Genomic DNA, 26,060 nt, shown 5'->3' on the forward strand with positions numbered 1-26,060 from the left:
CATTTTGCTGAAAAGCACCATAGATGATGGATTAATATCGATATTAAACATATGTGTACAGAATGGCATAATATCTAAATCCTTAAAGAAAATGTTAAGTAAATTATACAGTGGTAGATAGTTAATCTATAAAGGTGGGAAGGGGCAGTTTCCTCCTTCTAGTTACTAATGAGCTAAATAAAATTTTAGATAACTTAGATATAATAGATCTCTAGAGATTAATGAATGGAAATACATATTTTTCAGCTGTGCAGTCAGCTAGCTGGCATTGTGGATAAGGGCACTGGGTCTGGAATCAAGAAGACCTGAGTTCAAATCCACTATGAGAACTTATTAACTGTGTAATGATGGACAGGTCACCTTCTGTCTGCCTCAGTTTCCTTGATTCTAAAATGGGAAAAATAATAATACCTACCTCACAAGACTGTTGTGAGGATCAAATGAGATAATATTTGTAAGTCACTTAGCAGAGTGCCTGACGCTTAATAAATACATGTTCCTTCCCTGCCCTGAGCACATCACCCTTACAAAAACTAAGTTGTACTGGGGCATAAAAACATCACAAATGCAGAAAACCAGAATACCAAATATATCTTTGTGGACCCTAACGCAATAAAACATATATTCAATAAAGCACCACAGGAAAAAAATAAAAGTAACTGGAACCTAAATAACTTATTCCTAAAGAATGGGTGGGCCAAAAACCAAAATAAATGAGTGAAAATTTCATTAACGATAATGACAACAATAAGAAAAATACTAAAATTTTGGAGTGCAACCAAAACAGTTGTTAGGGGAAATTTTATTATTGTAAATGCTTTCATCATTAAAAGAGAGAAAGGGCAAATCAATTAATTGGGAGTGCAATTTGAAAAAAAACTTAGAAAACTAGCAAGTTAAGAACTCCTCTAATTTAACAGAACAAGTAGAAATGCTGAAAACTAAAGAAGAAAATAACAAGATTGAAAGCAAAACCCAATGAATTAATAAATGAAATTAAGAGCTATTAAAAAAAAAGTTAAATAAATAAGCCATTTAGGGCAGCTAACTTGCACCATGAATAAAGTTCCAGGCTTGGAGTGAGAAAGATCTGAGTTCAAATCCAGTCTCAGGCACTCACTAGCTATGTGATTCTGGGGAAGTCACATAACCCTATTAGCCTCAGTTTCTTTATCTGCAAAATGAGCTACAGGAGGAAATGGCAAACTATTTCAGTATCTTTGTCAAGGAAACACCAAAAAAGGTCAGGAAGAATCAGAACTGAAAATGACTAAATAACACAAACTTGATTTGTTAAAAAAAAAAAAAAAAGAATGTCTAATTTCTTATACCTACAATGCAAATGAGGAATTTACAACATATGAAGAAATGAAACTAGCAGAACTTCATTTATGTAATTATATGTCAATAAAACTGAAAATCTAAACAAAAGGAATGAATATTTAGAAAGAACATTGATACCTCTGATTTACAGAACAAGAGAGAACTTACATAGCCCAATCTCAGAATAAAATATTCTGCATCATAAATGAATTATGAAGGAAAAAAATCTTAAAATACAGATGGATTTATAAGTGAATTCTATGAAACATGTAAAGAAAAATTAATCCCTATACTATAAAAAACTTTTAAAAAAAGAATAAAAGAAAGGGCCTTCATTTTTTCTATGATACATATATGATCAAGATATCTGAATCAGGGAAAATCAATATAGAGTAAGAAAACTATAGACCAATATCCTTAGTGAATATGCAAACATTTTAAATAAATGTTATTTTTAACACAAATATTAAGTAGACTATAGTAATAAATTACAAATATTACATAGTATGAGTATGATTGTCAGATTTATACCAGGGATGCCATGTTAGTTCAAAATCAGGAAAACTGCAAACATAGTTGACCACATTAGTAATAAAGAAAATAAAATTATAGTTATTTCAATAAATGCAGAATAAGCTATTGACAAGATAATATACCCATTCCTATTAAAAATACTAGAAAGCATAAGAATAAGTGCATCTTTCATTAATATGATAAATAATATCTTTTTAAAACCAAGAGAGAGTATTACTTTATAGAGCCTGAAAAAAAATAAAAAATTTCATCTGGGGGACCAAAAATCTTAATGAAAATCATTTTTAAAAGTGGAAAGAAGAACACCTAACATATCCTTTTTTAGAGACCTTTTTTTTAATAAGATTAAGGACAAAGCAAGAATGTCCATTATCACCATTAGTACTCAATATAGTACTAGAAATATTAGGTATAGCAATGATATAAGAAAATGACATGAAGAGAATATGCATGAACAAAGAGGAAGTTGAATTCTCACCCTTTACAGTGAGATCATTTCCTTAGAGGACCCAAGAAAATTAATTAAAAGACAAATCAAACCAATTACCAACCTCAGCAAAGTTGCAGGATATAAAATAAACACAAAAATGCACAGCATTTCTGTATATTACCAACAAAATCCCGTAGGAAACAATAACAAAGGAGATTCTATCTAAAAAAACACCAGAACGTGGAAGGTATTTGGAAGTCTAACTGCTAAAACACTTCCAGAAACTATGAATAGAATTACCAAACACTCTTTATGCAAATAAAGACAAATCTAAATAATAGGACAAATAATTGATTAATCATGGATAGATTGAGCAAATATAATGCAAAATGAAAATGATACCTAAATTTATTTACTTATTCAGTAGCATACCAATCAAACTGCCAAAGTATTACTTTATAGAGCCTAAAAACAAATTTCATCTGGAGGAACAAAAGATGAAAAATCTTAAGAGAGTATAAAGTTGAAAATGGTGAGCTGGTAGACATAAAAAAATATGGAAAGACTTAGACCTATGAAGGAAGATGTTATCCACCCTCAGAGAAACAGGACAAACAAGTATAGTATGATCTTACATAGATGTATATGAATGTATATTTCTATATATGAGTATGATTATAGATATCTATCTATCTATATGTGTGTGTATATGTGTGTGTATATCCATGCTTAATGGTAGCTTTCTTGTGGGAGGAGAGGAGGAGCAAAGTAAAAAGTGCACAGCAGTGAAAAAAAGAAAACTTCCAAGAAGCAAAGAAAAGATGGACAGCTCAGAACACAAGGTGTATTTATTATATAGAATTTCTTGAAATTGAAATTTATTGTTGTATATTTTGAATCCTCTCATGTTTTGCTGTGCACATGGCAATGCTTTTTTTATTTTTCTTATTTTGTATTTAAGTTTATAATATGTTTCTTTTTCTTTCCTTATTGTGTATTTAAGTTTTAGTATTTAGGTCTAAAATAAATTGATTTTAAAAATTTCAAGGGAAATCATTTTTAAAAGTGGAAAGAAAGGAGACATAAGAGTATTGGGTCTCAAACCACACCAGGAATAAAATGATTTGGTTCCTCTTAAAAACAGAGAGCTCCATCAGTGAAACAGATTGAGTACACAACATACAGTAGCAAATAAAGAGTGGTCAAATACTTCAGTTATTGGAGTAACTCATTGTTCAATAAAAAGTACTGGGAACCCTGAAAAGTAGTCTTGTAGAAATTAGGATGAGACCAACACCTTATCCTATATACCAAGATAAGCCCCAAATGGTCCTCTTACATTTAGACAAAAAGGTGGAAGAAAAGGGAATAAACATAATATAGTTCCTACTATGTGCTAGGCAGTGTGCTGTGTTTTCTATAAATATTTTCTCATTTGAATCTCACAATAACCCCAAAAAGTAGTTGCAAATATTTTTCCTCTTTTAGAGTGAGGAAACTGAGGCAAACAGAAACTAAGTGACTTGCCTAAGGTTACACAGCCAATAAGCCTCAAAAGCTAGATTTCAACTCAGATATTCCTGGCTCTAGACTCTGCTCTCTATCCACTGCATCACCAACTGCTTGGTAATATCCAAAATTAGAAGAACAAGAAAGAAATTACCTGTCAGCTTGCTGGATAAAGGAAGAGTTCATGATGAAAGAAGAGATGAAGGAAAGAAAAGAGATCACAGAAGGTAAAATGAACAATTCTGATTACATGAAATTAAAAACGTTTTATATAAACAAATCAAATGCAGCAAAAATTAGAAGAGAAAGCAGGAAATTGGAGTAAATGATCTTTCCAGCAAGTCTTTTGGGTAAATATCTCATTTCCAAATTATATAGGACACACTCAAATTTATAAAAATAAGAGCCATTCACCCATTGAAAAAGGATCAAATGATATTAAAAGGCCATTTTCAAATGAAGAAAGCTATTATAGTCACATGAAATGCTTTAAATCATCAACAATTAGGAAAATGCACATAAAATATCTCAGAAATTCCATCTGTTGTTCCATTTCATGGGTAAAGTTGACCAAAAAAATGCAAAATTATTGATGTTGGAAGAGCTATGGGAAAAGAGGTCTATGAATGCACTGCTGTGGAGCTCTGAGCTGAGCCAGTCATTCTGCAAAGCACTTTGGAACTACACCCAAAAGCTATTAAAGGGTGCATGCCTATTTATGCAGCAATGCCAGTATTAGGTATGTACCACAAAGAGATCAAAGAAAAAGGAAACAGACCCACATGTACCAAAATATAATGACTCTTTTATTGGGCATTGAGTGGGATGACTGAAAAAGGTATGGTGTGTGAATATGATGGAATACTATCATCTGAAAAGAAATGATAAAGGAGATGGTGTCGAAGAAATCTGGGAAGAACTGTTTGAACTGATATAGAGTGATGTGAGCAAAGCCAAGAAAACACTTTATACAATAACTATCGTGTAAAGATGAACAGCTTTGAAAGACATGGGCAATCAGATCAATACAATGGCCAACCATGGATTCAAGGTGGACCCCATGATGGTGAACCATGACGAACTCAGAAAGTAGATTGAGACATTTACTATTTTGGACATAGACAACATGGGAATTTGTTTTTCTTGAATATACATGTTTGTAATGGGTTTTTCTTACTTTGTCAATAGAAAAATTGGGGAAATACATGGGAGGGAGAGAGGGCAGATATTTATTAATTGAAAATTTTAATTTAAAAAAGAAATGAACTATCAGGAGTATAAGAAGAGTGAAGAATGATTACTAGAAAGCTCACATGTACCAACCACAGAAACACTGGTGGTGAAGCAAGGGAAGCCGTCTCTTTGTTAGTCATCAATTCTCCACTTTTCCCTCTGAGGAAATCTGATTCTAGAGCAACAACAACAGTGACAACGAAGACAATGATGACTACGAAGATGATGACAGTGACAATGATGATGACAAACATTTTTGTATCACTTCAAGGTTTGTATGTCACTTGACACAGCCTATCTCATCTCATAACCTGGCCCCTTCCTACATTTTCACTCTTCTTCTAACTGACCTCCACCCTGCCTTGGACTTTGCAATCCAGTGACTCCAGCGTCCTTGTGTTCCTTGCACAAGACACCCCATTCCTGACTGTGTGGCTATCCCTCTGTTTGGAATGTTATCCTTCTTTATTTCTGGCTTCTGGCTAAAATCCCACTTTCAAGATTGCCCTTTATTCTAGTTCCTTCCCTCTGTTGACTCTTACCAATTTCTCCTGCATATAATATACTTGTACATAGGAGTGGTTTGTTGTTGTTTTTTTTTCATGCTGTCCCCTTCATTAGACTGTGAGCTCCTTCTGGCTGGACTGAGGTTTTTATTTGTTTTTGCCTTTCTTTGTATTCTCCATGCTTAACACAGTGCCTGGCACAAAATAAGTGTCTAATAAATGGTTGTTGACTTGATCCTCACAACAACTCTGTGAGGCAGGAGAGAATGGAAAGGGAAAGAAAAAGGAACAAGCATTTATATAGCACCTGCTACATGCTAATATTGTCATTATTGTCAAGTAGATGCTATTATGACCCATATTATACAGATGAAACAACTGAGGCAGACAGATGTTAAATTACTTGCCCAAAGTCATGCTGCTAGTAAGTGTTAGAGGTTAGATTTGAACTCAGGTCTTCCTGATTAAAAGTCTAACTCTCTATCCTTTGAATCACCTATCTGCCTCAGATTAGAATAAAAAAATGATAAAGGAAAGATCAGAAGAAATCACCAGCTCCCCCATTTAATAGATGTGAAAACAGAGGCTTGAAGAGGGGAATAGTCTTGACTGAGGTAACATGGTGGTAAGCATCAGAGTGACTTTAAGTACAGACTGATAAGTCCTAATTCCCAAGTCTGCTTGAGAAGTTCAGTCATACTGGCAATGAGCAGATTCCCAACTTACTCTGAGAAAAAGTGGTGTCTGAATTAAAAATACAGCTTTGTAGCTCCCTTTGGACTGAGTCCATGTGTCTCCTTTAGTTACACATCTACAAGTATACATATGATCTGGTGGTATTTTCCTGAAAGTATGAAAAATTAAATCAAATTAAGTAAAACAAATGCTCTTTGACTTTTGCAATTTCTGGCAGCTCTGAGACCCAAGCAGCATTTGGGACTGGGAAAGTCCCAGTGAATGCCCCATAAGAACCGTTTGTCATTGTTTCTTCAGCCCAGAACTCCAGTATATCCTCTGATTAAAGTAAGACTCTTCACGTCAGTTAGAATCCCACTGCACGCCTCCCCTTTCAAGAGGTCCTTAGCCCAGCATGACTCAACCAGCTAAGTAATCCTGAGCCAGTAGCAGTATTGAAGAGGAAGTCACTGCCTTGGTAGCATTGGGTGACGCTCAGCTCCAAGCCTGCAAAGAAGGGCATGCTTCAGTGAGCTGGGGCCAGGGGCTTCCAATGCCCAAATCCTGCTGATACCGAGAAACTGGTGATGACCTTTGCTGTCATACCAAAGAACTCTCTGGAGCTTATTCATTGAGGAAGTCCCATGTAGGCTGATAACTAACAATTGTATAATTGTACCATGATTGTGTTGGTGTGTCAAAGAAGACAATCAAAGTCTAATTTAGTACTTCTGTCCAAATGACCCAAATCCAACCTCCTTCCTCTCAAAGAATTTCTGTGCTGAAAAAGATGTGGCTGGATGATGTTGGAGCTAAGGTGTGTTTAAAAAGACAATGAAATTTCCCACTTAATGGAATCATTCAGGGCTCTTAGTAAACTCTGAGCATCAAACCTACCTCATCAGGAACATGGGAGAAAGATGGGAAATTTCTGAAACATGGTAAATTCAGGATTTCTTTCTAACTATCTGAGCTGGTTCTCTCAGACGCTCTCTCATTAACAGTCATTTCTTGTGGAAGATATGGAGGAGCCAGAGAGGTCTCAATAACAATGAGGTTGATGTATACATTGCTAGAGCTAACTCAGTGTTTGGGAGGCTCTGAAGAAAATTTTGGGAGAGAATAGGTATTAGATTGACTACCAAACTGAAGGTCTACAAATTCATTGTGCTGGCCTCATTGTTGAATGCCTGTGAAACCTGGACAATCTACCAGCACCATGCCAGAAAACTGAATCACTTCCACTTGAATTGTCTTAGGAATATTCTGAAAACCACCTGGCAGGATAAAATACTAGATACTGAGGTCCTTTCTCAAACTAAACTTCTAAGCATTCAAACTCTGCTCCAGAGAGCACAACTCTGATGAGCTGGCCACGTTGTTTGAATGCAAACTGTACACTTGCCAGAAAGGCTATTTTATGGAGAACTCACACAAGGCAAGCACTCACATGGTGGTTAGGAGAAACAATATAAGGACACTCTCAAGGTCTCTCTGAAGAACTCTGAAATAGATTGTACGACATGAGAGACACTGGCACAGGATTGCCCAGTATGGCGTGCCCTCATCAGAGAAGGTGCTATACTCTATGAGCAAAGAAAAACTGAAAAAGCTGAAAAGAAATATGAGATGCAAGAATTTAGAGAATCCAAACCAAATGTTCATGTGGACTATTTGTGCCCAACCCATGGCAGAGCATTCTGAGCTTATATTGGTCTGATCAGCCACAGTTGAACACATTGAAACTTGACTTTAGTGCAATGATGTCGTTTTATCCTCTTTGAGAATGAAAAACAACAACCAACCATGAAAATAGAATTTCTAGCCATATGGAAAACCCGCCTCAACTTAGAATGATCTATGCTGTTGGAAGTTCTGCCTTGGACATGACTGAATGTGTCATTGGGTCAGCAACAGACTGAAAAATAGGCCTGATGGGAGCAGCTGCCAAGCAAGTGCTGGGTCTGGAATTATCTTTGGGACCCCCTCAAAGCCTCCACATTTTGGTAGTACTTTGTACCCCTTTCCAACACTCAGGGAGCATTCTGATTCTGGAGACCACAAGATCCTGCTTGACGAGGTGGGAATTGGGTGGATGTGAGGAAGCCTGACAAGCAGACACATGTGGTCTCTGAGCTGATATTTCCGTATCAATGGAAGTTAATACCTGCCTAAGGGGCTCCTTCTTATGGTCAGTCTCTTAGTTCAGTGCACTCAGAGAGGGCTGCCTGGCCTCATGCCCCCCATGGCTCTTCCTCTCCTCTCTGTTGTCATCAGAACCAGCCTATATGGATGGAGGTTAGAGCAGAAAAGGCCTTCCATCATTGTTACCCACATCACATCCTCCCCAAATACAAATATACACAATTACTGGAATTCTCACCCTCCTGACTCTTTGGATGAAGACCCTAGCAGTCCCTACTGGGTGGGGCATTTAGGGCCGCTGACACCTCAGCAGGAATAAACTGATAAGGTGGGATGGGATGGGAGGAATAGGAGGCAGATGAGTTTTAATCAGGGAAAGAGTTGGGGGAGACCCAGAGAATGCCATAATGCCCAGTTGAAGACAGCTTTCACTGGAGGTCCCTGAATGTGATAGCAGTACCAGAAAGCCAAAGGGGAAAACAAGGTTTGGGGAATGAGTCATAGTGGGAGGCAAGGGGCATCCACCAGGAAGCAGCACTTCCGCCCTCCCCCAAAGCAAAGCAGAACCAGAGGGGTACAACAGTCACTGGAAGGACCGTCATTCACTTGAGACCTATGAGTGGTACAGGTGCACTTACATGAGTGCCTTTTTTCCCATGACATGAGAAATCTTTTAGTCAAGACCACTACAAGCAGTCAAAAAGGAATAGTTTTATGTAATGATGCTCTTGTGCTGAAAGAAATAATGAAAAAGGGCAGCTATATAGAAATCCAGGAAGACTTATATGAACTGATGCAAAGGGAAAGGAATAGAAGCAGGAGAACCACTTATTGTTAAGTCAGTTGCCTTGGAGAACTGTAGCATGTCTGAGTCACATAGCCCATCACTGCCCAGGACCATGGTAAAGTTGACTGAACACCTCTGGTCAGAGAGGCCATACGTTTGAGATGCAGAATTAGAAATACCTTCTTGAACACAGCCAAGGTGGCAGATGGGTTTTTGCCTGATTGCATGCTGGTTACAAGATTTTCTCTTCTTTTTCTTTTTTTTCCTTGTGGTAAGAAGGGAGAGGGTAGAGGAAGAAAAATACATTTTGTCCATTGGGGAAAAAACGAAAAAGAATTAAAGTTAGGGATGCGTAGAAGGGATGTTATTTCTCAGTGAGTTAAACTAAGAGTCTGCTGAGTCCCTACCAACACTGGGATCCCGGTCCTATATCCTTAGTTCTCACTCACCTCATCAACTGACAAAGAAGCCCAAACTCACAAAGGGGCTGGAGAAAGTTGGTCAAAAAGCAATTTAGCACCAAGACCCAGACTTGGAAGCCAGATGGACAGACTCCAGGCCATCACCCTCTCAACCACCCCTGCCAACTTTCCCCATCACTTGATAAAGATCATTTGCTGAAGAAACTCAATGAAGAAATGGATTTTATGCTAAACTGAATCCGCCTAGCCTGAGTGTGCTCTAGCAAAGGGCCAGTGCTTTGACCAGCTCTCAGTACCATGCTGCTTCTTCAGCATGAGTAACACAGCTTCTGCCAAAGGGGATACCAGAGTCAGCTCTGATGCCAGCCTTGCCTACCCACATGGGACAGACTGTTACAATCCATATAATTAGGGAAGGAAAAAAAAAAGCCTTCCCAAGGAGCTGTTGAAGGATGACATCTGCAGTCTGCAGAGAAGCCTTTCTCCACCTGTTTTCCACCTCCACCCTGCCTTGATTCAAAAAATGCTTTCAGCCTTGACAAATCCTGTCTTCTAAGAAAGAAGGGAAAGACTTGAGATGAGCTCCCTTTGCTGCCTCCTGTAGCAGCAAAGTCAGAACCCAAGGTCAGCTACTGAGGGATAAAGCAGGAGGGATCAGCTTCTGACAAGACCTCCGTGATCACTGGCCTCTCCTGTCTCCACCCATCAGGCTTCCCTCAGGATGGGGAAAATTTTATGCAAATCTCCTATCTCAGGAGCACAGTATCATGTTTATCAATGAAAATGCGTCTGAGCATCGTGGAATCAAGTTCATGGAAATCCTCACCTTGAGAGACAGAAGTGACAGTAGAGGTCATCCCATTCCCTGCTTTAACAGAGGAGGGCACTGAGGCCCAGAAGAAGGCCTTCCCTGCCCAAAGCCACATTGAGGCGAAGTGGCAGAACTATGACTCAAACTTGGATCCCCTGAGTTCAGAGCTAGAAGTTTTTTTCCAGCTCAATAAACCTTTATCACATGCCTGCTATGTTCAGGGTATTAGACCAAGAATTCTGGGAGTTAGAGCTCAAAGAAGCCTCAGTGTCTTAACCCCTTCATTTGGCAGACAAATCTCCTAAGATGACTTACTCAAATTTACATAGCTTCACCAGGGTGGAACTGGGGCTTAACCCAGACCCCCTCCATCTCTGCTCAATTCTGCCAAAAGTGCATTTGTAGCCCTATTTTTCCACATCTCCTCCAGCATTTGTCATTTTCCTTTTCTATCATGTAGCCAGTCTGGTGGGTGTAAGGTGGTGTCTCAGATTTTTTTTTAATTTTCATTTCTTTAATCAGTAATTATTTGGAGCATTTTTTTCATGCAACTATAGATAGCTTTGTTTTCTCCTTCTGGAAATTGCCTGTTTGTATCATTTGACCATTTGAAATGGCTTTTATTTTTATAAATTTGACTCCATTTCCTATATGCTTGAGAAATGAAGTCTTTATCAGAGAAATTTACTGTAAAAAAAATTTGCCCAGCTTAACTACTTTCCTTCTAATGTTGGCTGCATTTGTTTTGTTTCTGCAAAAAACTTAATTTCATGTAGTCAAAATTATCCATTTAATATCTTGTAATGCTCTCTATCTCTTGTTTGGCCATAAATTTCTTTATCCATAGATTTACAGGTAAAACTTCCCATGCTCCCTTAATTTATGATATCACCCTTTATGTCCAAATTATATATTCATTTTGACCTCATCTTTGCATTTAGTGTGAGATGTTGGTCTATCCCTAGTTTCTGCCAAAATGCTTTTCAGTTTTACCCTCAATTTTTGTCAGATGGTAAATTTTTATCCCAAAAGCTTGGATCTTTGAGTTTATCAAACACTAGATTGCGGTTGTTCAGTCATTTCAGTTGTGTCCGACTCTTCACAATTTCTAAAGAGATCCATAGGTGATCATATGTTTATTAAGGCTTTACTACATGTGCTTGGAGTGACTTGCCTTTTCCTTCTCCAGCTCATTTTACACATGAGGAACTGAGGCAAACAAGGTTTAGTGATTTGCCCAGGGTCACATAGCTAACAAGTGTCTGAGGTCAGATTTGAACTGAGGAAAATGAATCTTCCTGATTCCAAGCCCAGTGCTCTATCCATTGAGTCATCAAGCTGTCTCATTTTTATGATTACCACTTTATCATATACTTTGAAATCTGGTTCTTCTGGGCCACTTTCCTTCACATATTTTTTTCATTATTCCCTTGATATTCTTAATATTTTGTTCCTCTAGTTGAATTTTGTTATTATTTTTCTAGTTTTCTAAAATAATTCTTTGGTAGTTTGGTATGGCACTGAATAAGTAAATTAATTTAGGTAGAATTATCATTTTTATTATATTACTTGGCCTACCCATGAGCAGTTACTATGTCTTCAAGTGTTTAATTTAACCCCTCCATGTTTCAGTTTTCCCAAATGGAGAAAAGGAAGGGATTGAACAACATTATCTCTAAAATAGCTCCAACAGTCTGTGAGTTGTTATTTGTCCATAACGACAGGCAGGTGGTGCGTCTCCCAACTGGATTGGAAGCTCCATGAGGACAGGGAGTCCCCCTAATCTAAGTTCTGTTTCTCAGGTCCTAGAATCAGGCTCTACACATAGTAGGCACTACGTAAATGCGTGATGAATTAAATTAATGTCATCTTAGAAGAATGGTTCCAGGGCTTCTTGTTCCAGGGCACCATTCAATAGATTGTGAGTGACTGTCACTGTGGGACACCCAATAAACTGATACAAATGGCCGATGAGCACTTCCCAAGCCATTGTGCATCAGCAGAGATGGCACAGCTGTCTTTGAAGAATAAGACATAGTCACTGAGATAACAGATGGTTCCTTGGGCTTTTCAGTCTATCGCACATTAATCCTTTTTAGCCCTTCTATGTTCCAAACTGGCTTACCTTCAGTTTTCCCACCTAGTTGGTAGTGCAGTGGTTATTGCACTGGCACCGGGGTCAGGGAGATTTGAGTTCAGATCCAGCCTCATTCACCTACTAGCTGTGTGATCCTGGGGAAGTCACAACTTCTGATTGCCTCCAATTTCTCAACTGTAAAATGGAGGCAATAGTAGCACCTACCTCTCATGATTGTTGTGAGGATCAAACAGGATAATATTTGAATAAGGCACTCAGAAAAGTGCCCAAACACAGTAGACATTATAGAAATGCTTCTTCCCTTCCTCTCTTCCACCTCCACGCCTTTGCATGGGATGTCCTCTATGTCTAAAGGACACTTCTGGCACAAGCAAAGTCCTGCTGAACTTCAAGGGCATGGCCATTGCATCAACAACATTTCAGAATGAAAAGCACTAAACCTGGAGTCAGAAGACCTGGGTTCAAATCCTGCCTGTGAAACATGACCAAGAGCAATTCACTTAATTCATCTGAGCCTGTTTTCTTGCATGTAAAATGGATATAATGATCCCAGCAGTATTTCCCAGGCTTTTTGAAAATCTCAAATGGGATGTCTATAAGTTGTATCAATACCTTCACAGCACTCTAGAAACACTAGGGATTACTACTGTGTATAAGGAGTGGGGATTATTACCGTGTCTAAGAGGCCCCACTGTGCTAAGGATCTGTAATCTCAGGGGAAGGCTCTCTGTAGGGAAGGGCTTGTCACAAAGGATTTGAAGGATGGGCAAAAAAGTCAAGGAAAGGAGCTGAAGAAGGAATCCCTGACACAGGTGAAGGTATCAGAAAAATTCTGGCAATGGGAAAAACATCATCAGCCAAATCTGGCCAGAGTGGAAGATCCATGAATGGCAAAAGAGGGGGAAATGCCAGGGGACGTTGAACGTGAAGATGAACTTGACTCAGTAGGTGACAGCCACTGGAGAGTGTTGAGCAAAGGAGGGCAAAGGCAGATGTCTATATAAGGAAGACTGCTATGGCCATGGCATTAAGAATGGATTCAGAGCAGAGAAAGGGTGGGGAGACCTCTGAGAAGAAAGTGGTCCTTGTCAAGTGGGCAAGAATGAGGGCCAGCTGTAGCTGTACTTCTGGAGAATAGTGAGAAGAGGATGAGTGACAAGCACTGTTTCATTCAACAGGTGTTTATTCATAAACAAGTGTTTATTTAAGCACTTAATATGTGCCCAGTACTATGGGCAAACCTGTGCTTTCATCCATGTGAGGACTGCCTAGTATAGCAGTCTTTCTATGTTTGTAGATGGCACTCAATGACTTAGAGGTTTAGAGAGTTACCCAATGCACAGACCAATTAAGTGACTTGCTTAAGTAGAGGTGAAAAGTGTCAGAAACATAAACCAAACCCAGGTTTCCTGCCTAAAGGTTGATTCTGTGCCTATGAGCACATTGCCTCACCAGAGAGGATGGCTTCCTGAAATAAGGAGGTGCTTGTGTAACCATCCTGTGACCCGTTCACATTCTGCGTGCAGAATTCTGTTCACTTCTGGATATCACAGTTATGGAAGGACATTGATAAGTCTGAAGAAGATCCTGAGGGGGGAGACAAGGCTGGGAAAGGACCTGGAGAGTACATTTCATGAGTTCTGCCTTGAGGGACAGAGAAGAGAAGAGAAGCCTTGAGGAATGTCTTCAATTAACCAATGGGCTATCATGCAGGAGAGGGAGCCAACTTACTCTTTGTGGCATCAGAAGACACAACTAGATGGAGTGGGTAGAATTTTGAGGCTTGATGTGAGAAAATCATTCTGAAGATGAGAATTCTCCCACCGTTACAGACCATGTATCCCAAGGTGGACCATAATGGAGACACAAGATGTGAGTTCAAATCCAACCTCAGTTGCTCACAAACCCAGGGTTTGCCTTGATTTCTCCAATTGTAAAATGGGTATGATAACAGTACCTACCTCCCAGGATTGCTGTGAAGATCAAATAAGAATATTAGTAAAATGACTAGAACACAGCAGGTGCTATAGAATTGCTTCCTTCCTTCCTAAAGTGGAAGGGATTGCCTCAGGGGGTGCTGGTGCTCCCTTTCAGTGAAAGTCTTTGAGAAGACTGAGTGATCCCTTGTTGGCCATGTGATAAAGAGGGCATTGTCATGGGTACAGATCAGACTTGTGCCCACTCATGGCCTTTCCAATACTGCAGTCCTATGATTGTGACAGCTAGCCTCACTTGGACCCCCGGGGCTCTTCCAGTCAACAGATAGGCTATATTTTTAAGCCTTGGATAAGATATCTCCACATACTGATCTACAACCCCACCCAACACACACACACACACACACACACACATACACACACAAAACACATGCACAGATGACTTTGGACATTAAGGACAGCAGCAGCAGTTCTGGAAAAGGTGACAGCTGAGGGTTTCCACCCAGTGCTCAGGGCACAGCTTTGTGAGGCAGAATGATGGAGATAAACTAGATGGATCTCTGCTTTCCCTTGTGGTTCCAAACATTCAGGATTCATTCTCTCACAACTTCTCTGCACCCCCTCCATCTATTTCCCCAACACCTTTCAATCTGTGCTCTTAAATTATTCACCATAGAGTTTTGACCTGTGGTCCCACTACTGTCTAGTCTAGGAACTCCCTCAAGACTCTGCCCGCCTTGATGGAAAACCCCTTTGTCAGATTCAAAGTCAGATTGCTGACCATGGCCAACCCCATCGCAGAGCAGGCATTAAAGGAAGAAGCCTGCCCTGCTGATGGTAGGGACACTTGCAGCCCTGCAAAAGTTTTAGGGTATAGACTTGGGAGCCACAGCAGAAGTTTTGCTGGATGAGACCACTCTGAAAAATCAGGACAAAGACTGAGACAGAAGGTGCTCACATCCAGGAGAGGAGAGGTAAGAGTCACACCCTTGACTCCAATGATCTCCTAGTGATACTAGGTGCCTGTGAATCAGAATTCAGAGTGCTGGCTCCCATGCAGTGGCTGAAGGATGTCATAAAGGAGGTCTAGGACACATATGGAGAAGAACTGAGGGAGGAGGGAAGCAAGCAGAAAGGATAGCCCCACAGACTGTTATTTGAATGACATAAATAGCATCTTTCAGCAGTGTGAGTGAGTTCTTTCTGGAGGACCAACATGGACAAGAAAAGCACAAGATGAGAAGACAAGGATGAGCTGTAATCTGGCCTGGGAGAGGGCATGCCTTCACTGCTAATATGGTAGTTGGCCCACTCCAGTGCTGCGGCATTGAAGGCAGGGCTAGTAGTGCCTCCATCCCATTTGGCCACTCGTTCAGTGAAGGAGCTGGACAGCAAATCTGATTGGCCATGGTCAGCTCCATGGATGTCTACCCTGAGAGCCAGAATCTGCTAGAGGACATTTAAAAAAAAAAACAATAAAATATAAGAAATACAAAAACACCTACTGAGAAACTCTCAATTTAATTCTTCCCAGTAAAAACCTGAACTGCATCAGCTCAAAGGAATTTGGAGCCATCATCTCTTTTAGGCCTTGGGGACGTGGGAATGGACATCCAACTAGCAAGTCAAGATGGATCAAGTGATTCTCAAGTTCTGCCTGGTCAGTCTGCAAGTCTCCCTCCTCTTCTTGGTTTGCTGGGGCTCCCAGCAGGGAGGAAGACACTCTACCCCTGTTCCTTCTCTTCACCCCTCCTAGGTACACTCACACCTACAATCTCATGAACCTCGGGGCATGAAAACTTGCCTTTCACAAAAGGGTTGATCTGCCATTCCAGGTAACTCACTGAGTATTTAGTTCATAGATTAGATGTGTACTGGAATAGTCAGCTGAAGCTACAGGCTTCAAGGAATTGGGAGCAGATGGGCCTATTTCATTCTCTGTGAAATAAGAGGTTAGGCTAAGGAACTTCTGGGGTCCCTTCCTGGTCTTCTACTCCATGATCTAGAAGGAGTTCATCTAAAATCAAGCAGTTCATTTAGTTCTACACTCCAGAACCACCATCTAAGCTTCTAGAGATAACAGAGGTGATTCTATCGCTTCTGGAGGGGAGAAGTATAGGGAGGGAGAAGGGGGAAATGAATTGAAGGGCCAGAAAGAGTTGAAGGGGAGAGGGAGGGCAGAGAGAGATAAAAAAGGAGAGTAAGGATCCAATGTCTACCATTACAGGACACTTGTGACAATTTCCTGGGTGTGACACTTCCATTGAGGCAACGGGCACAACCAAATCTTCATCAGTTTCAGGAAAAGGATCCTTATCAGAGTTCCCTGCCTCCATACCCAAAGTAGTCAATATTTGTTGGAAAAGTTTTTGAGATCCAGTAAGACTTCTTTTGGAGAATCAAATCTTTTGGGCAGATACCATTGTAGAGGGTTATGGTTCAACAAATTGTATTATATGGAAGTAATGAAATATTATTGTGCTGTAAGAAATGATGCTAATGAATAAGAAGAAACATGAGAAGAATTATGTGAACTGATGTCAAATGAAGTAAGGAGAGCTAGAAAAACAATACAATGACAATAATAATATCAATTCAAAACAAGTAAAACTGAATGCTGGGAAATTATAGGGAAAATATGGAATTATATGGAAAAATATACAGATTTGTCTTCAAAGGAGAGCCAGGAGAAGGCACCATGTCAGATCTAGTTCCCAGACCCAGCTACAAAGCACCCAGGGGTGTCTTTTTCCTCCATCTCCCTTTCCATCTCCCAAGTCAGGCCTTAGTCTCAAAGCAGTGAGTTATCTCAGGTGGCAGGGGATGAGTCATAGCAGTTGCATTGAGAGTGAAACCTGTTCATGCCTCCTAAACCTATTCATGTAGAAGGTTAGTTCTGGAGTTTCATCCCCAGAGATCAATGAACAGAGTTCACTCATTTTAGAGAGCAAGAAAATGAGGTTCAGAGGAAGGGAAGAGATTTCACAGAATCACTGGATTTTACAATTAAGAAAGACCACAGCAGTTAACTAATCCATCGCACACCTTCCAAAGAACCCTTATTATGATATACCTGATGGGTGTTCATCTAGCCTCTGGGTGAAACTTTCTAAGGAGGGGGAGCTCACTACCTTCCAAGGGTGCCCATCCCACCTTTGAGTAACCCTAAAGTGTTGGAAAGTCCTGAAATTAAGGCAAATCTCCTGTGTTCTGGGCTCTGCCCTCAAAGCAGACAATGAATTTGATCCTTTCTTCTCCTATAGGCCCTTTAAATATTTCAATGAAGTTCTCACCTCCCTGAAAACTTTCTCCAGGGTAATCAGCCCCAGTTCCTTCAACCATTCTTCATGCCACATGGACTCAAAGCCTTTCATTGTCCTCTTTACCCTGCTGGGAATTCTCTCCGGTTTATTTCTCTTTTCGTCAGAACTGAATCCACCCCTCCAGAGGGGGTCTTAAGAGGATCTATCATCTGTACCTTTTCTATCCATAGATCACTGCAGGGTCAGGTAAAGGGGATTCCAGAAGAGGAGCGATTTTGAGAAGAGACAGCACAGACCCAGGGAGTACCACAGTCTTCATATTTATGTTTGGCTCAATTCCCAAAGTCACCTTTCCAAAGGAAGGACCAAAAAGTTAATCCAAGAGTCCAGCATGCAGCAGAGAATGGGGCAGGTCTGTAGATAGTGTGTGAGAGGTACTGAGGGAGCAAAAGACCTCATGAGTACAATGGGAGTTGGCATGAGGTTTGGGGCATCAATGGATTCACTTCAGGGTTCAAGATCAAAGTACCTTTAGTAAAATCTGGACCAGGAGGTCATTATCAGGAGGAGGCCTTTCCATTATGACAGGAAACATGATCATCTTGCTCTTAATGTCCCTCCTCCAGGAGGCAACATGTATCATCATTCAGCAAAAATGTAATGGGTTTTGTTGTATTAGCGAGAAAACACAGTACTTTGGTTAGGAGACAGCCCTTGGCATGCAAGTAATTGATACATCTGACTTTCTCACATTCCCAAAGCTCAACTCACTGCTATTCAGGAAAGAGCTATGACCAGAAATTAGGACAGAATGACCAATAACGCTATGAAGTAAATGGACAATCTGGGGGGTCAGCAATGATGGCCACCAGTGCCTGACTGACCTTCACTTGGATGCCCTTTGAATTCAGTCAGTCAGTGTTCTCAGAGTGTTAGACTCAGAGAAGAGGACATGGTGTAGAATGGTGCTGTATCCCCGTGGACTGTCTGATCATGTCTACTGGCAGCCTCAGGAACTAAGGAGTTAAATTCAGCCCAGGCATCACTCCAGTTCTAATGAGCCAGCTGAGGAAAAGACTCATGTGCCTGGGTTAACATCACTGACACTTTTGATTACACTGACCATTTGTTCATTTGAGGAGAATTTAATTTCCTGCATTAAAAACAAGCCAGATCTCACATTACCCAGCAGGCTTTGTGGCCATCAATGACCTTGTCAGAAGCTCACATTTCATCCTCTGCCAGGGTTAATAGTCTGTATGCTCAGAGAATGAAGATGGGGGCAAAATGATCCCAAAGGAGTCATTTTAACTGAGCCATAGTAGTTCTTTAACCCCTTTTAAGTTAACATTTTCTCCTCTGTAATCTGAGAGGGTTGGACCCATTGAGTTAAAGCTCCCATCTAGGTCTGACACTCTGTGTGCTCAAATTGGAATTTCCCCGAGACAGTTCCTGTAACCATTCATGCCTAAAGATTCTGATATGAAATCTCTGAACCTCAGCTAAGAGGAAGAGGTAGGGATGGGGGGAGAAAGACAAATGAGCAGAGAGATAGTGAGAAATAGAGACAGAGAGTGAGAAATGGACATAGAGAGAGAAACATGACAGACAAAGAGGAAGAGAAAGAGGAAAAGGAGGAGGAAGGGGAGAGAGAGAGAGAGAGGAGAGAGAGAGCTTTGCATTCATGCTCTCAAAGCAGAATGATTATCTGTAATGTAAGGTATTCTAAAGTTCACAAATATAAATATAAAAATGTGCTATACTACACGCCATGCCACTCTGTCACTTATCACGTTAAAATAGTTTTTTAACTTTAGTAATTATTTTTGAGAATCAAAGATTGAAATTGATTACAATTTGTCACTATCAAGTTCAAAATTATGATTTATATCAGTTAAGCAAGAACACCATTAGGTTGGAAATACAGTTAAACTATTTCTATGCTGTTAGTGATAAATAATGTTAGCCCACTGGCAAACTCTTCATGCCATAATATATTTTCTTTCTAACTTAGCTCATCTTTCTTTTAGCTTTTCAGGGCACTGAAGAAACAAGGTCCTTGAAATCTCTTTTTTTCCCAGGTTTTATTCTCTAATTCAGGTCAAACTGAACTCTAAACAGAATCCAGAAACACTAGGAAGTATCACAACCCTGGGCTTTTACTCAAACACATTTTCCAGAATTCACCTTGTTTTCCCTGAATATATATTTCTGGACTTTGAGTCCACACCATATAAAGACTGGAGATTTTAGCCCAAAGAGACTAAGACACAGTGAACGCATGATATTCTTCTAGCATTGAACAACTGGGAGAGAGATTCGATTTGCTCTTTGCTCCCTATAGGGCATAACCAATAGTGATTGGTATAATTGTGATGAAGGAAATTTAAACATGATATCGGGGAGGGAACCTTATTTTTTTTTTACAAGGAGAGATTGCTTTCATTGTCACAATGGTTTTCACATGAAAACTCACTAAAAGGTCACAGGGATCAATAACTTAGAACTCATCACTATACTCTGACTAAGGTTCTTAGCCAGGTGAATCTTCAGATTGTTATATATTTCAGACACTAAATATAATACAACAAGAAACATTCATTACTTACCTACTGTTTTAGAGCATTATAGTGGGTGACGGAGTGGAGCACAAGGGTGAAATTAGACTTCTGTCACCTAATTAGAGATCAGGATGGAGCCCAGAATTACCAATTTAGAATTATAAGACAAGCATTCACATGTAGGTCAGAAGAACAGGTACAAGGGCATTCAAGTCCCTCTGAAGAACTTCAATATTGATTATAAGACATGGGAGTCACTGGCACAGGACCATTCAGCTTGGCGTGCCCAAAGTAGATTCTCAGTAGCACAAAGGGAAAACAATGTGCAAATCTAGAAACATCTCCATCTCAAATGTTGAAAAGGACTACATGTACCTGACCTGTAGTAGAGTCTTCCAAGTTAGTATTGGACTGATCAGCCGCAGTTGGACACACTGTCAATGTGTCCATGGGGTCACATGGGGTCAATGACCCCAATGTCATGATGTCATTGGTCCTCTTTGAGTATGAAAGACAAACAACCAACTGAAAACTTAAGATCAGAATCATGGAGACGTCCTAGGCTCTTTCCCTTCCCACTTCAGTCAAGCTTCCTTTTTTGAGTCAAAGTTTGGGCTGTTCAAAGGTTAGTGACAGTTAAAGTCAGCAGACTTTGCCAGCTATAAAACTCTCCTGGAAGGGTTTTAAGAGTTTTCAAACTGCTCCCCTTGATAGCCTAAATTTTAATGTGAGTTCATGTTATAGCTAAAGTTGAAGTGGACAAGTGGTTCTCTGCTACCCCAATATGTATGGCATAGATAAAGCTGAGCCAGATTCTTGGAGGCCAGTGTGGTGTGAGCCCTGGAAAGATCTAGAGTTTGAGCTAGTGATGAACTGCCTATCTCTTTTCTGACATGGTCTAGCAAAGTTCAAAGGTTCTCATCACCTGAAATTGGCTATTAATACCAAATACTAAAATAACCCACGTAGTCTATCTTCTGAGTCACTACAGTCAGAAGAAGAAGGAAGGTTGTGGGAAGGCTGCACATAAAAGAAAGAAGGGATATTTTGAGTGGCCCAGAATGCCTGCTATACAATGTGGTTGAGACAGACACAAGGTTGAGATGTCTGGGGCTGGGGCTAGAAGGAGCCAAATGAGATTTTCTTAAGGAAGTCCATTCATAGACTTAAGAAGCTCCATGAACTTGGGGGAAATCCACCTTTTCTCACTCATCTCTAGCAAAAATTTAGCATTTTCTACAATTATGGGTTTTTTTAATTCTTAGAAGAGGTCTATAAACTACTCTAACCTGTCAAAAGGGGTCCAAGACACAAAAAGGTGAAAAAGTCCTTCCCTAAAGGCACCTTCTCCTGTGCACAACACCCTTATTTCAGCTCAGTGTCCATTACTTTCCTCAACTGAAGTTGTAGAACTTTAATATGAAATGACCTTAATAGCAACCTAGTCTTCCCTGATACCTCTGACAGATGGTCATGGAATCTCTGTTTGAGGGCCAAGTAACTAGAAGCTCACAACCTTCAGAAGCAGCTGGCTGCAAACATGAATAGTTCTAATTCTTAAAAAAAAAATGTCCTCCTCTTGGTATGACTTCTTCATCCTGATCTCCTCAGCACACCTCCCTACAGCTTTCTCCCATTTCTCCTAGTTCTATACTCTGGGGTCCATAAGAGTTAAATTAATCCCTTTTCCATGTGACAATCCTTCATATTCTTGAATGAAGTTATCACAGTCACCTTATTGTTTCTCTTATCCAGGCTGAACATCTGGATTCCTTCAACAGATCATCATATGGCATGGTTCAAAATCCTCTTACCATCTTAACTGTCCTCATCTGGAAATCCCCACCTTGCCAATGTCCTCCTTGAAAGGACAGCAGTAGCAGCAGCAATGGCATTCATAAAGCACTTTTGTGTCTGCAAAGAGCTCTACCAACATTAAGGAAATGTCTCTCATGAGAGATGGCATCATGTACAGAGAAAGCTTCCATCTGCATGGATAGGCCTCTGAAACTTTTATCACCCACAATATCGAACACAACCCCAGCTGCCTCCTCTGCTGCCTGAAATTACCTCTATTACTCACTCCTATATTAAGAAATGAGGCACTTGCTTAAAAAAATAATAAAGCTACCTTCAAACTGCTTAAGTATCTACTGAACATAGATCATGTGCTGGACCCTGGGGGGAGATTGATCCTGACCTCAGGGAGTGCACGATTTGTCAGAAGGAGAAGATGAAATCCTGCAATAAATAATTTTAGTTTCCACACATTGGGGGAGGGGGACTTCATGGAAAAATGCATTTGAGTTTATTTTTAACATTCAGGTAAGAATTCAACACACAAAAAGTTTAAAGGAGGGTATTTCATGCATAGAAAACAATGTGAGCAGAGGCACATGTGGTATATGCGTTGGCATCAGAGAGCAAAACTCAGTTGGGCTGGTGCATAAAGGGCATTGAATGGAATGACATGAAATAAGTCTGGAAAAAATAGGGTGACACCAGATGGGGGTGGTACTTGGATGTCAGGCAAAAAATAGGCTCTTTTCTAGACAAATGAAAGGTGGCCCATTTGGGACAAAAATGATTTGTCAGATCCAAGCACAAATATGTTATTTGACTCTGTGAATAGATTGAAATAGGGAGCGTGAAATATACAAATTGGGAGAGAATTACATATGAATCTTTTGACACTTGTTTGGTTCTGGAAGGATAAGGATGAGGGCATGTGGACCTGACTTTCCCTCCCCAAGGAAGCAGATAGTACAGACATGCAGTGAACTACTCTGCTACTGCTGCTCAGGGTATGGTTCTCCCAGGGCTCAGTCCTTGTGGAAGTTAAAATTTGGTTAGCAGATGTTCCTGCCTTTAAGGACAAAGAGTTTTATCACCATTCCATCTTGAATTTATTTCTCTGGCTAACCAGTCTATAATCCAGTAAGACCCTGAATGAACAGACCCAGGAGCTGGTTCAAGTTGTTGTTAATTGCTGGGGATGGAAGCTCAATTCCGTGTGGGCGGTCTCGGGCGGGTAGAGGTGGGAACTTCTAAATCTTGGAGTTCTCACGAGGCCCCCCATAATAACAACAGGGAATCGAGGAGGAGACCGAGCTATCTCGTGTATTTCCGCCTCTTCCCGTGAGATACGTGATGGGAGGAGCATCCCCGCTCTGGAGGCTGTCCCGGATCTGGCACACCTATTGTTACCTAACAGGCTTGGTATTGACGTGTAAACTACACAACGGGAGAGCTTAAGTAGGGTCAGGAAAGCCTGAAAGTTCTTTTGGGCGGAGGGGCCACGTGTGAGGACAGAAGGCTCTGCTTTTCCTCTCTCCGCTCTTCCCTCCCCCTCTCTCCCCACTTACACTTCTGCTTCCAATCTCTTATTGTAAGATCTTTGCCTCCTTGGGAGATTCTTCGCTCCCTCCTAAGGAAGAATTCCCCCTGCACTTGTAACCAGAACCCTGAATAAAGCTCAACCCTTGTTCGACTCTGATAGGTCTCTTCTCTCATACGAGTATCCGGTTTGGCCAGCCGAAGACCTCCAATAGAGGTAAGGTAAGACTCGGGTAGCCCACAGGCCTCTAGGCCTGGCAGTTAATAATCATTAGTATTATTTTACTGAGAGTCATTGTGTCATAGTAGACCGAGCACTGGACTTGGGGACAAGTGATTTTGGACTGAGATCCAGACCTATTACTTACTATGGGTGGGATGGTAGGCAAGATAATGATCCTGATCCTCCATTTCCTTACCTACCAAATGCCTATGTATCCAATATCTCATGGAGTGGTTGTGAGGAAAGCACTCCATACATTTTCAAATTCCAGAAATGTAAGTTTCCATATTATTGGAGGGGGAAAGAGAGAATGGTACAGAGAATGGTAGCCTATTGGGGAGGCTAAGTCTGAGAGGACACCATAATAAGGCCCTTAAGCAGCTCAGGTAGTGGGGAGGGAGAGGAAGAAGCAAGAAACTATATATGTGCAAGAGGCAGAGCAGGGGACCCAGAAGGGGATACAATGACACGCAAAGAAAATGGTCTACTTCTCAACAGTGTCTCATTGATTGACCTAATTAGATTAGGTAAAAAGACTTAGTTAAGGAGTGAGGAGATGGACAAAGCACTCCACTCCATTTCCTGACATCACTTCCATGCCATATCTACCCCAGTGAGTAACCATGGAATAGACCTTTCCACCTTCAAAGCTTCAGTGACCTCCTTTATCAAATTAAGGGATCAGACTCAAGGGTATTTGAAATCACTAAATCACTCCAAGGGAGGAGGAACTTCAGAGACCATACTGTGCAGTACATATGTTAATAAGAATCCCATTTATAACAACTTCAATGCATACTCATCTACCTATTTCTTGAAGAATGTTGGGGAAAGGGGCAGGGAACTTACCACCTGACATTGTCCAGTTTACTTTGAGATAGTTCTCACTGTTCATAGCCTTGTCCATCCACCAAGCCTAAACCTGACTCTGAAATGGCTCCCTATTGGTCCCATTGCCACATTCTGGGTCGAAGAACAAGTCTGACCCTTCTTCTCTCTCTCTTTTTTTAAAATTTATTTATTTATTTTTAGTTTTCAACATTCCCTTCCATAAATTTTATATTTTTTCCACCTCCCTCCCCTCCTCCCTCCCCGACATCGTGCAATCTGATATAGATTCTACATACACATTCTTATTAAACATATTTCCACATTAGTCATGTTGTATAGAAGAATTAGAATGAATGGGGGGAAACCATGAGAAAGAAAAAACAAAACAAAACAAAAAAAGAGAGCAAATAGTCTGCTTCGATCTGTATTCAGACTCCATATTTCTTTCTCTGGATGTGGATGGCATTTTCCATCTTGAGTTCTTTGGAATTATTTTAGGATCTTGCATTGCTGAGAAAAGCTATGTCTATCAAAGTCAGTCATCACATACTGTGGCTGTTCCTGTGTACGATGTTCTGCTTCTGTTCACCTCACTCAGCATCAGTTCATTTAAGTCTTTCCAGGATTTTCTGAAGTCTGCCTGTTCATCAGTTTTTATAGCGCAATAGTATTCCATTACATTCATGTACCACAACTTACTTAGCCATTCCTCAACTGATGGTCATTCTCTCAGTTTCTAGTTCTTGGCCACCACAAGAAGAGCTGCTATAAGTATTTTTGTGTGTGTAACCCTTCTTCTCTTGAAGGCCCTTCCAAAACCCAAAGACAAGGGTTTTGTCTTACCTAAGCCTACTCTCCTCCTAGATGAAACACTGCTTCCATATATCTTTGCATGGTGGGATCTCATGGCCTTTCACCATCCTAGGCATCTCCCCCTGAACATTTTCCAGCTTAGCAATATTCGGTCACAGGAACCATGATCCTGATCAGTTCTGATGTTTCCTCCACAGATCGCAGCCTACCTTGCCCAGCTCTTGTGTCCTCCCATCAATGTATTGGAGGCCAGACTCGCTTTCTCTGAATATCACAAGACTCCCAGTGGAACACTCCAGCTCTCCATGTGTCATTCCTTATTAGCACCCAACCATCCCATATTCTCTTTCCATCATATATTGCCTGATGACATTCTGCATTCTTCTTTAAATTTTCTCCTTTCTTGCAAGTCACAGACTGCTTACACCCACAATGCACCTCTGCATTGTCTTCTCTGGGGTATTCATCTTTCGTTCTTCAGAAGTTGCTATTCCATGCCTCACCCCAAATGTGGTATCTAGAACTTGAAAATTACTCCAGAATAAATTCACACAACACTCTCAGTTGCTTCCAGACATGAAGCTTGGTGAATGACCTTCAGTCTAGGTTACAAGCAATGTCTT

At 40.5% G+C, this 26,060-nt stretch overlaps 1 protein-coding gene and 1 long non-coding RNA gene across 4 annotated transcripts in view; one reads left to right on the forward strand and one right to left on the reverse strand.

Moving 5' to 3' along the window:
- The window catches only part of STK32C (serine/threonine kinase 32C), a 185,033-nt gene that overhangs the window by 57,455 nt on the left and 101,518 nt on the right, over positions 1-26,060 (reverse strand). Inside the window, exon 2 of one of the 2 annotated variants that reach the window (XM_072629115.1) lies at positions 20,283-20,349. The exons of the other annotated variant lie outside the window; for it this stretch is intronic. The gene's annotated coding sequence lies outside the window, so the exon portion shown is untranslated. The remainder of the gene's footprint in view (positions 1-20,282; positions 20,350-26,060) is intronic. 2 annotated transcript variants of the gene reach the window in all.
- On the forward strand, positions 14,840-22,375 carry LOC140517663 (uncharacterized). Of its 2 annotated transcripts, XR_011971714.1 has the most exons (3): positions 14,872-16,245; positions 17,904-18,085; positions 21,990-22,375. It is a non-coding gene; the product is annotated as an uncharacterized lncRNA (long non-coding RNA). The 2 variants fall into 2 exon arrangements; XR_011971715.1 differs by lacking the exon at positions 17,904-18,085 and having other exon boundaries at positions 14,840-16,245.

Source organism: Notamacropus eugenii, chromosome 1 (genome assembly GCF_028372415.1).
Source record: "Notamacropus eugenii isolate mMacEug1 chromosome 1, mMacEug1.pri_v2, whole genome shotgun sequence".
Taxonomy (NCBI): domain Eukaryota; kingdom Metazoa; phylum Chordata; class Mammalia; order Diprotodontia; family Macropodidae; genus Notamacropus; species Notamacropus eugenii.